The sequence below is a fragment of the Schistocerca nitens genome, chromosome 2 (assembly GCF_023898315.1).
Source record: "Schistocerca nitens isolate TAMUIC-IGC-003100 chromosome 2, iqSchNite1.1, whole genome shotgun sequence".
NCBI classification, from domain to species: Eukaryota; Metazoa; Arthropoda; class Insecta; order Orthoptera; family Acrididae; genus Schistocerca; species Schistocerca nitens.
In genome coordinates this window covers 485,336,819-485,351,448 of record NC_064615.1, presented here as the reverse complement: position 1 = coordinate 485,351,448, position 14,630 = coordinate 485,336,819, and positions in this window count along the sequence as shown.

Sequence of the window (14,630 nt, the reverse complement as noted above, 5' to 3'; positions counted from 1 at the left end):
TGCAGAGTGCGCCCGGGCTCAAAAAATGGTTCAAATGGTTAAAAAAAATGGCTCTGAGCACTATGGGACTTAACATCTGTGGTCATCAGTCCCCTAGAACTTAGAACTACTTAAACCTAACTAACCTAAGGACATCACACACATCCATGCCTGAGGCAGGATTCGAACCTGCGACCGTAGCGGTCGCGCGGTTCCAGACTGTAGCGCCTAGAACCGCTCGGCCACCCCGGCCGGACCGCCCGGGCTCAAACCGGTTAAATGTAAGAGTGTGCTGGCTCCGTAGCCAGCAGACAAAAAAATGGCTCTGAGCACTATGGGACTCAACAACTTCGGTCATCAGTCCCCTAGAACTTAGAACTACTTAAACCTAACTAACCTAAGGACATCACACACATCCATGCCCGAGGCAGGATTCGAACCTGCGACCGTAGCAGTCGCGCGGCTCCGGACTGAGCGCCTAGAACCGCTAGACCACCGCGAGCCAGCAGACAGTTAGGATCACTATTGCGTTTATGGACGTAATAGTGATGTTAAACCAATTAAAGTTCATACAGAATATTAACCCTAAACTGGTAACGTGAATAGTACAGAATTCAATGATAACAGCGCTGATTCATCTCCTCAGTGTTTTATTTTTTAGTAAATTGCAACATTACAAAACTTTTAGAGTGAAATTGTTCCATTGTTAGGTATTAACTTTTGACATATAAACACTGTAGAGTTATTTAATATTGATTATAAAGACTTAGGCTTAGCGCTTTAAGAGAAACAGATACGAATTTTTTTTTCTATGGTCAGTGTATGCAGGCCTACCACATTTTACACAAGGTATTATAATTTTTCTGTCTTTAAATCTCTACAGCACAAATACACTCCTGGAAATTGAAATAAGAACACCGTGAATTCATTGTCCCAGGAAGGGGAAACTTTATTGACACATTCCTGAGGTCAGATACATCACATGATCACACTAACAGAACCACAGGCACATAGACACAGGCAACACAGCATGCACAATTTCGGAACTAGTACAGTGTATATCCACCTTTCGCAGCAATGCAGGCTGCTATTCTCCCATGGAGACGATCGTAGAGATGCTGGATGTAGTCCTGTGGAACGGCTTGCCATGCCATTTCCACCTGGCGCCTCAGTTGGACCAGCGTTCGTGCTGGACGTGCAGACCGCGTGAGACGACGCTTCATCCAGTCCCAAACATGCTCAATGGGGGACAGATCCGGAGATCTTGCTGGCCAGGGTAGATGACTTACACCTTCTAGAGCACGTTGGGTGGCACGGGATGCATGCGGACGTGCATTGTCCTGTTGGAACAGCAAGTTCCCTTGCCGGTCTAGGAATGGTAGAACGGTGGGTTCGATGACGGTTTGGATGTACCGTGCACTATTCAGTGTCCCCTCGACGATCACCAGTGGTGTACGGCCAGTGTAGGAGATCGCTCCCCACACCATGATGCCGGGTGTTGGCCCTGTGTGCCTCGCTCGTATGCAGTCCTGATTGTGGCGCTCACCTGCACGGCGCCAAACACGCATACGACCATCATTGGCACCAAGGCAGAAGCGACTCTCATCGCTGAAGACGACACGTCTCCATTCGTCCCTCCATTCACGCCTGTCGCGACACCACTGGAGGCGGGCTGCACGATGTTGGGGCGTGAGCGGACGACGGCCTAACGGTGTGCGGGACCGTAGCCCAGCTTTATGGAGACTGTTGCGAATGGTCCTCGCCGATACCCCAGGAGCAACAGTGTCCCTAATTTGCTGGGAAGTGGCGGTGTGGTCCCCTACGGCACTGCGTAGGATCCTACGGTCTTGGCGTGCATCCGTGCGTCGCTGCGGTCCGGTCCCAGGTCGACGGGCACGTGCACCTTCCGCCGACCACTGGCGACAACATCGATGTACTGTGGAGACCTCACGCCCCACGTGTTGAGCAATACGGCGGTATGTCCACCCGGCCTCCCGCATGCCCACTATACGCCCTCGCTCAAAGTCCGTCAACTGCACATACGGTTCACGTCCACGCTGTCGCGGCATGCTACCAGTGTTAAAGACTGCGATGGAGCTCCGTATGCCACGGCAAACTGGCTGACACTGACGGCGGCGGTGCACAAATGCTGCGCAGCTAGCGCCATTCGACGGCCAACACCGCGGTTCCTGGTGTGTCCGCTGTGCCGTGCGTGTGATCATTGCTTGTACAGCTCTCTCGCAGTGTCCGGAGCAAGTATGGTGGGTCTGACACACCGGTGTCAATGTGTTCTTTTTTCCATTTCCAGGAGTGTAATAACGTCTTGTTTGCTGCTGCTGTTTTGTGGGTACGCACTTTTTTGGCAAAGTTAACAGCCTTAGGAATTTTCACATTGTTTCGACTTCCGAGTTTTACATCCATTAGGCAGTATTTTAGGCCATAAAAATCCATTCTTACTTTTGATTGTGTTTATTCATTCATACTATTGATTATCTTTGTTGATGACCGTTCTTCCTACCCTATTTACGGGTGAGACCAATGTCAGTTTTGATAGTTACCGTACCCAGCAAGAGTCTTGTATGTTATTCTGTCAGGCGATAATTTTATTTTGAAATGCGTCGCCTGTTAAATTGACATTGCTAAACTATAACGTCTTTGCCCTTTCAGATAGCAATCTTCAATAGTTATCATGCAGATCCTTAAGCTTCAGTTAGTATTGATTAGAATGGACCCAAAATTCCGTAAGAAACATTACAATAGCAACGGTTTTGGACTAAACATAGCTAGGACAAATGTTCTTCTTGAGTCGGCGGTGCTGTAGTGTGTTGTGTACTGCTTCAAGCGCGTGGGTCTTTGGTATCCGCAAAAGAACTGATATTGCTCTGCTATACGCACGTCATAAACAAAATTGTTAAGAACATAGTTTGGATGGTGGTTTCTAAATTCACGAGTTGTTCTGAGAACTTGTAGGGATTCATGCAACTGGTGATGAGATCAGATTATACGTCCCTCATCAGCGTATTCGTACACAATGCCGAATTGAAAGGATGGTAAGCTACACGTCGCTGGATCACTATAGTGCGAAAGGCAAAACATAAGTTTCATAGTAATCAAAATAAATTTCGTGTTTCTCAACGGCTTGGTGCAAATTTTTCAATTGGACGCTACCTTAGCGATTTGTGTGTCCCTAACCTACCCCAGTAATCCAACGTGGGAAAGAGGACATATCATCAATGATAACATATTGTCCCATATTTGTACGCGGACAAAGTGTCTGAAATCCGATTGCTGTTCATTTCAAAAGCGCTAGCTGCAGTATGTATGTAGCAGCGTCTACATCCTCACTTTATTGCTGTTAATGCGTTAAGTTTTCGGTGAGCGATACTGCTGAAATTATGATACACAGTATTGTTTCATGCATCCTGGACTATGCTGAACAAACTTGCTGCTGTGATTTCGCTGAATCTGATTAGCGTGCTATCGGTGCTCTATTTCAAACATATTTGACGAAGCTCAGATCCGAACTTTAAGCAAATCCGTCTAGCATGTCAGCATAGTTTACTTCGAGCTGCCAGTTAAATGAATGGCCCCTTATTTTGTGGACAGGAATATTACCACCTGATACAAAAATAAGTCGAATACGAACTGACGTTGCCGTCTCGGAAACATTTCGCTGTCGAAAATCTTTTCTCATATACTTCTGATCTTTTCGCAGTCAGCCAAAAGTAATGTTCCGACCCAGATATGGAAAATAAATCACGTGCAACGAATTTCTCTGTCGCTGGAATATAATCAGGCGAATGCCGTCCACAATACATCCCCAAGGACGACGCACCTATGCCTGAGTGCCACATTATTTGTTTATGCTGCCATAAAACTTTCTTCCACTTCTTTAGAAACCGATGGTGGCGTTTCTACATGCACATAATTAGTCCGCAAGCAACCGTAAGGTGTGTGGCAGAGGCTGCCCTGTATCACAACTAGTCATTTTCTTTTCGGTTCCACTCGCAAATAGAACGAGGGAAAAACGACTATCTGTATGCCTGCTTATGAACCCTAATTTTTCGTATTTTATCGTTGTGGTCCTTACGCGAAATGTATATTGGCGACAGTAGAATCGTTCTGAAGTGAGCTTCAAATGCCGCCTCTCTAAATTTTCTCAATAGCTTTCCTCGAAAGGAACGTTGTCTTCCTGTTTGAGCTCACGAAGCATCTCCGTAATACTTGCATATTCTTCGAACCTATCGGTTAGAAATCTAGCAGTCCACGTCTGAAATACTTCATTCCTTTAACCCGACCCGATGCGGATCCCAAACAGTCGAGTAATACTGAATAACAGGTCGCACTAGGGTCCTATATGCGGTCTCCTTTACAGATGAACCACACTTTCCCAGGCTTCTCTTAGTAACCCGAAATCGAGCTTTCGTTTTCCCTACCGCAATCCTCACATTCTTGTTCTATTTCGTATCGCTTTGCACCGTTACGCCCAGTTATTTAAAAGACGTGATTGTGTGAAGCAGTACTACTAATGTTGTATCCGAACATTAAAGGATTGTTTTTACTACTCATCCGCATTAGCTCACATTTTTCTACATTTATAACTAGCTGCTATACTTCATACCAACACAGAAATTTTGTCTGTGTCATCTTGTATCCTCCTATGGTCACTAAACTTCGACACCTTCACGTACATATGACACACCGCAGCGTCACCAGCAAACATCCGCAGATTGCTGCCCACCCTGTCCGGCAGATCGTAGCAGTCCTACCACACTTCCCTGGGGCACCCCTGACGATATCTTTGTCTCTGATAAATTCTAGCCGTCGAGGACAATATACTGGGTTCGATTCTATTACTTAATAATCATTTCTTGGAAGTAACGCTGCGCATTGGCTCTTGTGAGTCATCGGCGGTATCTAGACAGCAGTACGACTTCAAAAATTAAGGCCTGCGAACACTATTGATTTCTATACACGACATTCTCCCACAGAAGCTGTAAGGATGTTGTGCGTCTGTTTCATAAGAAACGCTTCATAATTCGGCGGTACCTATTAGTTCTTATCTTGAGTATATCACAGCAGTACTGGGTTTTCGTGCTTCACTTAGTCCGATTTCACAATAACAAAGCTCACACAAGCAGACTCCGTTCCTTCTGCGGATGACTCACTCTGACAGAAAACTGTGTACGCTGTTGACGCATTGAGTCTCTCCTCAGATGCCTAGCGTTGAGTCACACAGAACTCCCGCAGTGGAACTTCGGCACTTTTTGTGTACATATTTGTGTCGGACATAGTACCGCTTTGAAAGTACTGCTAAAGTGTCGCAGTCTGATAAGGCTGCCTGGGTCTACAAATCATAAAAGGCGTCGCAGTCTTAAGAGTGAAATTTAGTGCTCTTATGAAAAATGTATACATATGACGATCTCCCGTGTAGTGGAGTATGTTATTTAATCCCACCTACAAAGAGGAGGAAACCTGCAAGCGTTTATCGGCTGCCTCAGCTCCCCTTGTTACAGGTACATCTATATACGATGAAGTGTTTAAAATGTAATTCGAAGTTAACAAGGCTAACCCGTGGGGAAAAAAATTATCCCGTTAGCCACATTCATTCAATGCTCCCACCTTTATTGTGCAATACTGTGGAGCCGTACCGTAACGTTCAGTCGAGTGCCGTTCAAAGTTTAGTGCAAACAGATATCGAAAAAGACTAGTTGGCCCGCCGATTTCGTACAGTGGAATACCAGGACGAAGCGCTGAGAACATGCTCAACTGATTGCGCTATCTCTCTTCACAACGCTAATAAGCTAACATTTTCCCAATCACCGCGCCCCAATATACGTGTCACTGACAGCAGTCATTCTGTTCCGTGGTTCTCTTAGACAGCCAGCATTTGAAGGGCTTATTTCAATAGTGGTAATGTCCATTTTTGTTCATATTGAGATACAGAGTCCTGAAGTTAAATGAGCGCTGAAAAATCTGCAGTTGAGATACCTGAAATATTCAAGCATATGGCCTCTTGCTAGAGATGAACCTTTCATTCCGTTTGTTTGGCTCATTAATTTCAGAACCATTAGAGACAGAAAAGGAGAGGTAATGGACTTGTACCACTATTGGAATAAGCCCTTCATTTGTGGTTTACTCATTGTTCGGGACACCGGACACAAGACTGGTCTGAATTGTCCAAAAGTCTGTTTTTTCCCCTGCTCTTCTGGTTACGAACTCTCGCCATTTTTAATACCAAATTGTAGGAATCTAATGAATTCCTGTTAGTCTCCTATTTGTGCAAATACCTTCACTTTTAGATTCCTTGCGTCATAGAGTTCATTTTTTTAGCACGTCATTACTTCATACATTCTTTATTTCCGTGGGTACCACATATATCATCGACCTGGAATCTCTTAAGAAAAACATTGCATTTCCGCACATTGGTGATCGTTTTTATACTGATCCAGTAAGGGAACGCTGCATGCCTCTACTCTCTTTCAGCGTGAACAGACAGCACTCGGTTTCAAAACAGTCATTTACAACTCACGATTTTTTACTTTCCTTCGACATGTGGACTGGACACACTGTTATCTGAGTTATTTAAAACGTGGATTGTGAATTTCCTGGCTGTATTTAAATGACAGGTATCCTCGATTACATCTTAGTGAGCGTTATTGCATCGGACTCTTAGTGCCCCTAGATGATTTAAAAGTTTTCGTGCTATCGCTGGTATTGACCAGGGAAAGCATTACTAAATCACGATTGATACTGTTGCGAACTATTGAATACCAGTACCTAAGGGTAAGAGCGAGTTTTGGATGGTATCAACAAGTTCTTTCGCTACTCGTTACTAAATCTCATTTTTTAGTTATCTATAGAAATTTAAATGTTCAGTTCTCGTAGGAAGCAGTTTTGCAGGCTGACAAAATCAAATCATAATGCAAAAACTCTTCACATTCGTGTATGTAAGCCAAACCAATTACTAGAGCTCGAATCTTTGCATCTTTGCATGTTAGTTCATATAAATGCATATGTAAGGGGTTAGCGCATATTTAACGAATTTTTGCATATTTATATATATTTTACTTTTCCAGCAATCAATCTTGAAACACAAATATTTCACCACGATACATTAATAAGAAGGGAAATACCCCAACAAAGTTCTCTTTAATTGCTTCTTTTCTGATAGAAGGACTGTTACCTATCATGTTTCTAAATCCATAAAAGGGCTCCGAGAAATGAGCAGAACACAGCTAACAACAATGTGGTATAAAAATGTGCCCCCTACAGCTTAACAAAACTAAATAGCGTTCAGTAATCATGCGGCAAATCAAAGTTCGGTGTGGCCGTCGCAACATAAAACTCGATACAGTTGGTATTATGTTACAAACGAAGCCGTCTGCCACAACAATAACATATCTAAGAATTAAAAAAGTGTCATTTTCAGTTAACTTTTAAATGTGTAACTAGTGTGCTGTTACTCGTAATTTCTGAAGTGTGAGCGGGAGGCGACACACCATTACAATTCCAAAGGAGCAGTAAAGCTTATTTGCTTCGATAGTGGGTTGTGTGTGAAAATTCCAAGTGTATTCTCAGGTGACGCAAAAAATACGAAACGATATCTTCGACTCAAACTTGCGATTATCTGTAGTTGAAACAATCGACTCGTGAGCGTGATTTATTGTCAACGTCGTCGCGGAGAAAATGACAGAATCTGAACCAGGAACAACCCCTCTCATTGACTCCAGGATACTGGAAGAAACAAACCATTCAACTGTTCGTAGTGTTGTTCGTGATGTATTACGTGTTTTGTGGCTTGACAAAGAACACGAGGAAAAAGTCTTGGTGTTAGTTTCAGATGCAGTAGCATAAATCATCTTTGCATGAGTTTTAGCGTAAGGCAGTTCGAATGATATTTGAGCATATGCTCTTCGTCGGTTAGCAGAGGAAATTCGAGGGAATTTTCCCGAAGTAAAAGCTTCAATTTCCTCTGCGAAGAAAATGTATGTGAAGGCGCCATCAAGAGTGAAATTATTTATTGATATGGTACAAGATAATCGTTTAGCTAATTCTCACCAGATGGGGAACATGGGTTGGAACAGCTCTATATTACTCTGTTCATCTAGAAGGTGTGGAAAAGATGCTCGACGTGCTGGACAAAAATGAAGCTGGTGTTAGTGCTTGCAGTGTCCGCCCCAGGTAGCTGAGTGGATGCCGGCACGGTAGCTCAGCGTGTTCGCTCAGAGAGCTGGTTGGCCTCTATACTGAGTGTAAGGATCAACAAACGAACTTGAACGGATGTCATGTGACGTCCGCAACAACCAAACACAATGATAAAAAAAAAGTGGCCAGCGCGACAGACCGTCAATACTAAGGGTCCGGGTTCGATTCCCGGCTGGGTCGGAGATTTTCTCCGCTCAGGGAATGGGTGTTGTGTTGTCCTCATCACCATCATTTCATCACCATCGACGCGCAAGTTGCCGAAGTGGCGTCAAATCGAAAGACTTGCACCCGGCGAACGGTCTACCCGACGGGAGGCCCTAGTCACACGTTTACATTTTATTTTATTTTATTTTATTTTAGTGCTTGCAGTGAGAAAGAAGAGTCTCTAGAGTAAATTGGAGTTTATTAATATCTAATTTAGTAAACCCCCAGGCGCACTCACACGTTTGGAAGAAAAAGAGATGCTTCTATCTTCTGTCCTGCAGGTATACGGAATAGCTGTCGCCGGAGACTTAGCAGAAGAAAACGAAAGTGTCCTCATTACAAAACTGAGAAAATAGAACAAGGAATTCAGGTTGTATTTTTCCTCGGGGTGTGAATAAGGGCGACAAGGAGAACCTGAAAAAAAAAACCCTCAATGCTTATTCTGTAAGTGACATAGCCTTTTTTCGATACTTCGTTTGAAGTTGAGAGATCATTCTCTTCTCATAAAAACATTTTATGTGACAGAAGGAAAGCGTTTCTTCCAGAAACCCGTGAAAAATATTTTAATATATATATATATATATATATATATATATATATATATATATATATATATATATATAATATTTTAATTGTTTATTGTAATAAAAACGACTAATGCTAGATTTCACTGAGAAATGACTAACAACAAGCTTACAGTTTGATTATTTCATCAAGCCTAATAAATGTGAGAAAGTAGAAATAACGTATTTAATTTTTTTCGCATATTTTAAAGTTTTTAGAGCATATTTACCATATTTTTAGTGCATAGATGCATGCATATATTCTTACTTTACATTGCATGTAAATCCGAGCCCCCGTTACTACCAACAGATTTCCATATCATCAGTTAACGTATCGAGAACTACTGTCGATACGGGAATATTCTACAATGTGTCCAGCGAATCACTAATTTCAACAATAAATATATACTACTCGAGGATGATATTATTGCACTTAGCGTTCCATGCCCAGTATCAGGAACACGACTTGACGTCACAGTAAATAAGTAAAGTGGTGACTAGTTTAAGCGCATCGCACTGTGAATGACTTAAGACAGTTGTGCATATGCCATCAAGTGCTTGAGCGTATTCTCGTGAAACATCAAGAAAAAAACTCGCGACAAGCCAATCGAAGCCCCCCCCCCCCACTCCCTTATGCAATAATGTTGTGATCCACTAATACATGCACGGTAATAGCCTTTTTTGTAAACAATAACTTTAATGACATATTCGTTTTTGTGTTTCAAAAATGTACACTGTCGCCAGTAAAGCCAGTGAGTTCAGAAGTAAAAAATTATAATAAATTATACCGCCAGATTTTAAAGGTCCGTAGGATATGATGAACATGTAGTTGACAAGACGAAATTACGTGCAGCTCCATACACTGATCAGCCAAAACATGATGACCACCTACCTAACTGCCGGTATGTTCATCTTCGGCACGGAGAACAGCAGGACGCGCGGTTTGAGGCGTCATGTCACGGACTGCGCGGCCCCTCCCGCCGGAGGTTCGAGTCCTCCCTCTGGCGTGTGTGTGTGTGTGTGTGTGTGTGTGTGTGTGTGTGTGTGTGTGTGTGTGTGTGTGTTGTTCTTAGCATGAGTTAGTTTAAGTAGTGTGTAAGTCTGGGGAACGATGACCTCAGCAGTTTGGTCCCTTGCGAATTCACACTCATATGAACAGCGGCGACGCGTTGTGTTATGGAAGCAGTGAGGCCTTGGTAGGCCGCTGGAGGGAGTTGACACCACATCTACACCCATCACATTCCTAGACTTGTGACATAGTGCCTTATCTTGTTGGAAAATGTCAATGCCACCGGGAAACATGATCGTCATAAAGGTGTGTACGTGGTCTGCAACCAGTGTACGATACTCCCTGGTCGTCATGCTGCCTTGCACAACACCCACTGAACCGATGGATGCCCATGAAATGTTTCTCAGAGTATAATGGAGCGCCTCCAGGTTGCCTCCGTCCCGCAGTACAGGTGTCAAGGAGCTGTTCCGCTGGAAGACGTCGGATTCGCCATCCCATGGGCGTGATGAAAAAGTTATAGGGGTTCGTCAGACCCTGCAACGCTCTGCCACAGCGCCAACATTCGTTGCTGATGATCACGAACCCATTTCATCCTTATGTGCCGCTATCTTAGTGTCAACATTGGCTCACGTACGGGTCGTCGGCTGCGGAGGCGCATCATTAGGACTGTTTGGTGCACTTTGTGTTCAGACACGCTTGTAATCTGCTCAGCATTAAACTCTGATGTTTGTTCCGCCACAATTCGCCTCCTGTACTGGCTTACCAGTCTGTCCAACTTACGACGTCCGACATCCGCAATGAGCGGTGGCCACCCAACCCCACGACATCTGGGCGTGGTTTCATCTTGGTTTCGCCACGTGTTGAAAACATTCACCACAGAACTCCTCGAACACCCGACGAGTCGTGCAGTTTCCGAAATGCTCGTGCCGAGCCTCCAGACCATCATAATCTGCCGTCGGTCAAACTCAGATAGTTCGCGCGATTTTCCCATTCTACACACAGACAGCACGCTCAATGATATTACATGCACCGTGCGCGTGTCTGACTAGGAGTCATTCCTCACCAGGTGACGCTGCTATCGACTGGACGGGTTTATAACGACAGTAGGCCGGTGGCCATAATGTTCTGGCTGATACGGTATATTCGTCTTAACAGTAAACGAAACCCCCTTTTCTTGGTGTTTGAAATAAGCATAATTTGTGGTCTCGTGGACCAGTTGAGATGAAGCTAAGATCTCAACTCCTCTGAATACACAGTGGAAATTCTACAATAACCCGTTGAGTAGTTTGTGTGGTGCACGCTTGAAACAGTCATAAATGCACACTGTGTTGATAAGTCCACGGCATAAGGTGTCAAAACTTTGAAATGGAACTTGGTCTCTTTGGAGCGCTGTAGATGTTGCAGAACAGACACCAGACACTCACGTGACCATCCACCACTGACGTAAGTAATGGCAGTGAATGGTTTGTAATCGTGTGTGTCACACGACTGAGTGGTAGCAGCGCTATACGATGGGTTGGCTTGGAGACATGGCAGGAACGAACTATCGTGTTTCGAAGGCCCCTGACCTCATCGTGAATGATTTACCTGATTTGTTGATGTATCAACGTGGACTGTTAAACGAGTCTGGAAGGAATGTTGTACTACATGCAGCCAGTGTGATAAAGCCTAAGGAAGGTGCTAATAGGAACTGTCGTCAAAGACAATGGTTTCAAAACTGGCAGGAACAGCTGCTGTTATGAATGTAGGCCCATGTCAACCAGTTTCCCAGCAGACATTGCAAAGGGAACTGCTTGCAATGGATATTTAGAATTCGACTCCTCATAACAGGCAACTGCTTAAAGCGACACGTAAGTCTCCTCGTCCACAATTGGCCAAGAATGCAGGAACCTGATAGTGTGGGACTGGAGATGTTTAGTGTGCTCCGACGGGTCACGATTTTCTCTCTTTTCAAATGGTACAAGAACATAAGTGCATCGACAGCCCAATGAGGCGTTGAACCCTCAGTATGTGGAGAACGTAGTTCAGATTGGAGGTGGTTCTGTGATGGTTTTGGGAGTGTTTTTCGTATCATGACTTGGGCCCACTAATTCAAATTACCATCAACACCAACTACGTGACCAAGTGCTGTAAACATTCCCGTCTCCCAAGATATCAACAGCCATGTTCACAGGGCTGCACGTAAACGTTTATGATTTGACAAACACTCAGGTATCCCATAGTACCTCGACTGGCATGCGAAATCAATCGATCTTATTTTTATAGAACATGTGGTGGACTAACATGGATAGCAGATAAAACGTAGCATTCAACATCCCAGCAAATCTGATAGCTGTGCGGGATCTAGTCATCACTGCGTGACTTCAACTGGATATGGCGTACCTGAACAAACTTGTGAACCCTCTTCCTCACCGAATTGAGGCCAGTATCAAAGCTAAAATTTTTATTATATCGTATTAGCGTGATGCCTCTTGAGGGGTGACTAATTCTTTGTTGGGTGTGCTTAGGTTATATTTCTGGTCTGTAAGACCTTATTTTATGAGTATCTTTAATATACGATCTATCAATTGTTTTTTGTCTTGTCTAGCCACCAAGAAACGGGTTGTTTATAAATTAGTTACACCAAAAAAGTAAACTCTGTCCGAACAGGCCTCGGAAGGTCCAACGGTACCGACCGAACGCCGTGTCGTCCTCAGCCGATAGGCGTCACTGGATGCGCATGTGGAGGGACATGTAGTAAGCACACCGCTCTCCCGGTGGTTGTCAGTTTTTGTTACCAGAGTGACCTCAGTCAAGTAGCTCCTCAACTAGCCTCACAAGTGCTTGAGTGCACCCTGCTTGCCATCAGCGCTCGGCAGACCTGAATGGTACCCACACAACTGTTAGCGCTTAACTTCGGTGATCTAACGGGAACCGGTGATACCTCCTCGGCGAGGTTGTTGGCACACGTATACAAAAGTAAACTTAAATTGTGAAAAAGGTAAGTAACTTACAGGAATGTTTGAGACCGCACTGAATGCAGTACACTACTGGCCATTAAAATTGCTACACCAAGAAGAAATGCAGATGATAAACGGGTATTCATTCGACAAATATATTATACTAGAACTGACATGTGATTACATTTTCACGAAATTGGGGTGCATAGATCTGAGAAATCAGTACCCAGAACAATCACCTCTGGCCGTAATAACGACCTTGATACGCCTGGGCATTGAGTCAAACAGAGCTTGAATGGCGTGTACAGGTACAGCTGCCCATGCAGCTTCAACACGATACCACAGTTCATCAAGAGTAGTGGCTGGCGTATTGTGACGAGCCAGTTGCTCGGCCACGATTGACCAGACGTTTTCAATTGGTGAGAGATCTGGAGAATGTGCTGGCCAGGGCAGCACTCGAACATTTTCTGTGTCCAAAAAGGGCCGTAGAGGACCTGCAACATGCGGTAGTGCATTATCCTACTGAAATGTAGGGTTTCGCAGGAATCGAATGAAGGTAGAGCCAGGGGTCGTAACACATCTGAAATGTTGCTCATACTGTGGCATCAAGCAGTCAGGCCTGCAAGATGAGTGGTCTGCCAAGCGAGTGGATTCATTCTTATTTATCGAGTAACATGAACTCTAGTACTCACACTTAAGTTACAAGTTAAACTCCTATATGATTAATACGCAACGGAAACACGCATCTGACTATCAGTAATTTACAGAACTCTGACTGTACACTACGCACTGGCAATACCACATTTTCTTTTTGTCTTTTATTTAACGGCTTTTGTCAACACATGGCCACCGCACTGAATATGAATGGCGCACACATTATAAATTCGGGACATTATGACAACATACAATTCGAAGCAAAAGTCCACCAATCTTTTTCTTTTCACTATCTTATTTATTCCGATAAATTCTCTTACCTAAACACACAAATTCTATAACCTACAACAATAACACGTGAGAAATTCCGCACAGTGGGCATGGCTTTACATTTGTGAATCTCTATATTATGGTCTCGTAATTATTTAACGCTACAGTGCACTTTCTGGATAGGACGGTGGATCTTTTATTATATCACACACTTCGACTCTCACAATCATCATCACGAAACTATCCTCCAGACCGAACAGTACAGAAGGAGCAAGCATAACCCACTAATCTTTCGAAACTACCTTGCTACTCTCCCATGCAAACCACACATACCCAAATTACATGACATACACCACACTACGACACGAAATACAAAACACTAAATAGTCACAACATTATCACTTTCAGCTTTCCCACTTCAATTAGTATTTATCCCAGTTTCACACGACACTGCCCCACTTTGTAATTCTACTTTCCTACTATGAACTCTGGAGATATTTGCACGTCTTCCTGTGCAATGCAAGCCAAGTGGCGTTGCTGGATAGACGGCCGACTCACCTTGCTTCTCTCTCAGAGTTTGAATCTAGCGTCACACATCACGCAAAGTAATATTAAGAACGTATTCATCACACACGCGAGTCCTCAACTGATACCATGGACGAGTACTTCTCTTTATCTTTTGTCTCATACACAGTTTGAGACTCACACAGTACTCACCACGTGGAAGTACTCGTCTCTAATTTCAAGTCCTGCACACGCCATTTCTTAAATATTTCAACTTATGGTACACACGCTATTTCTTAA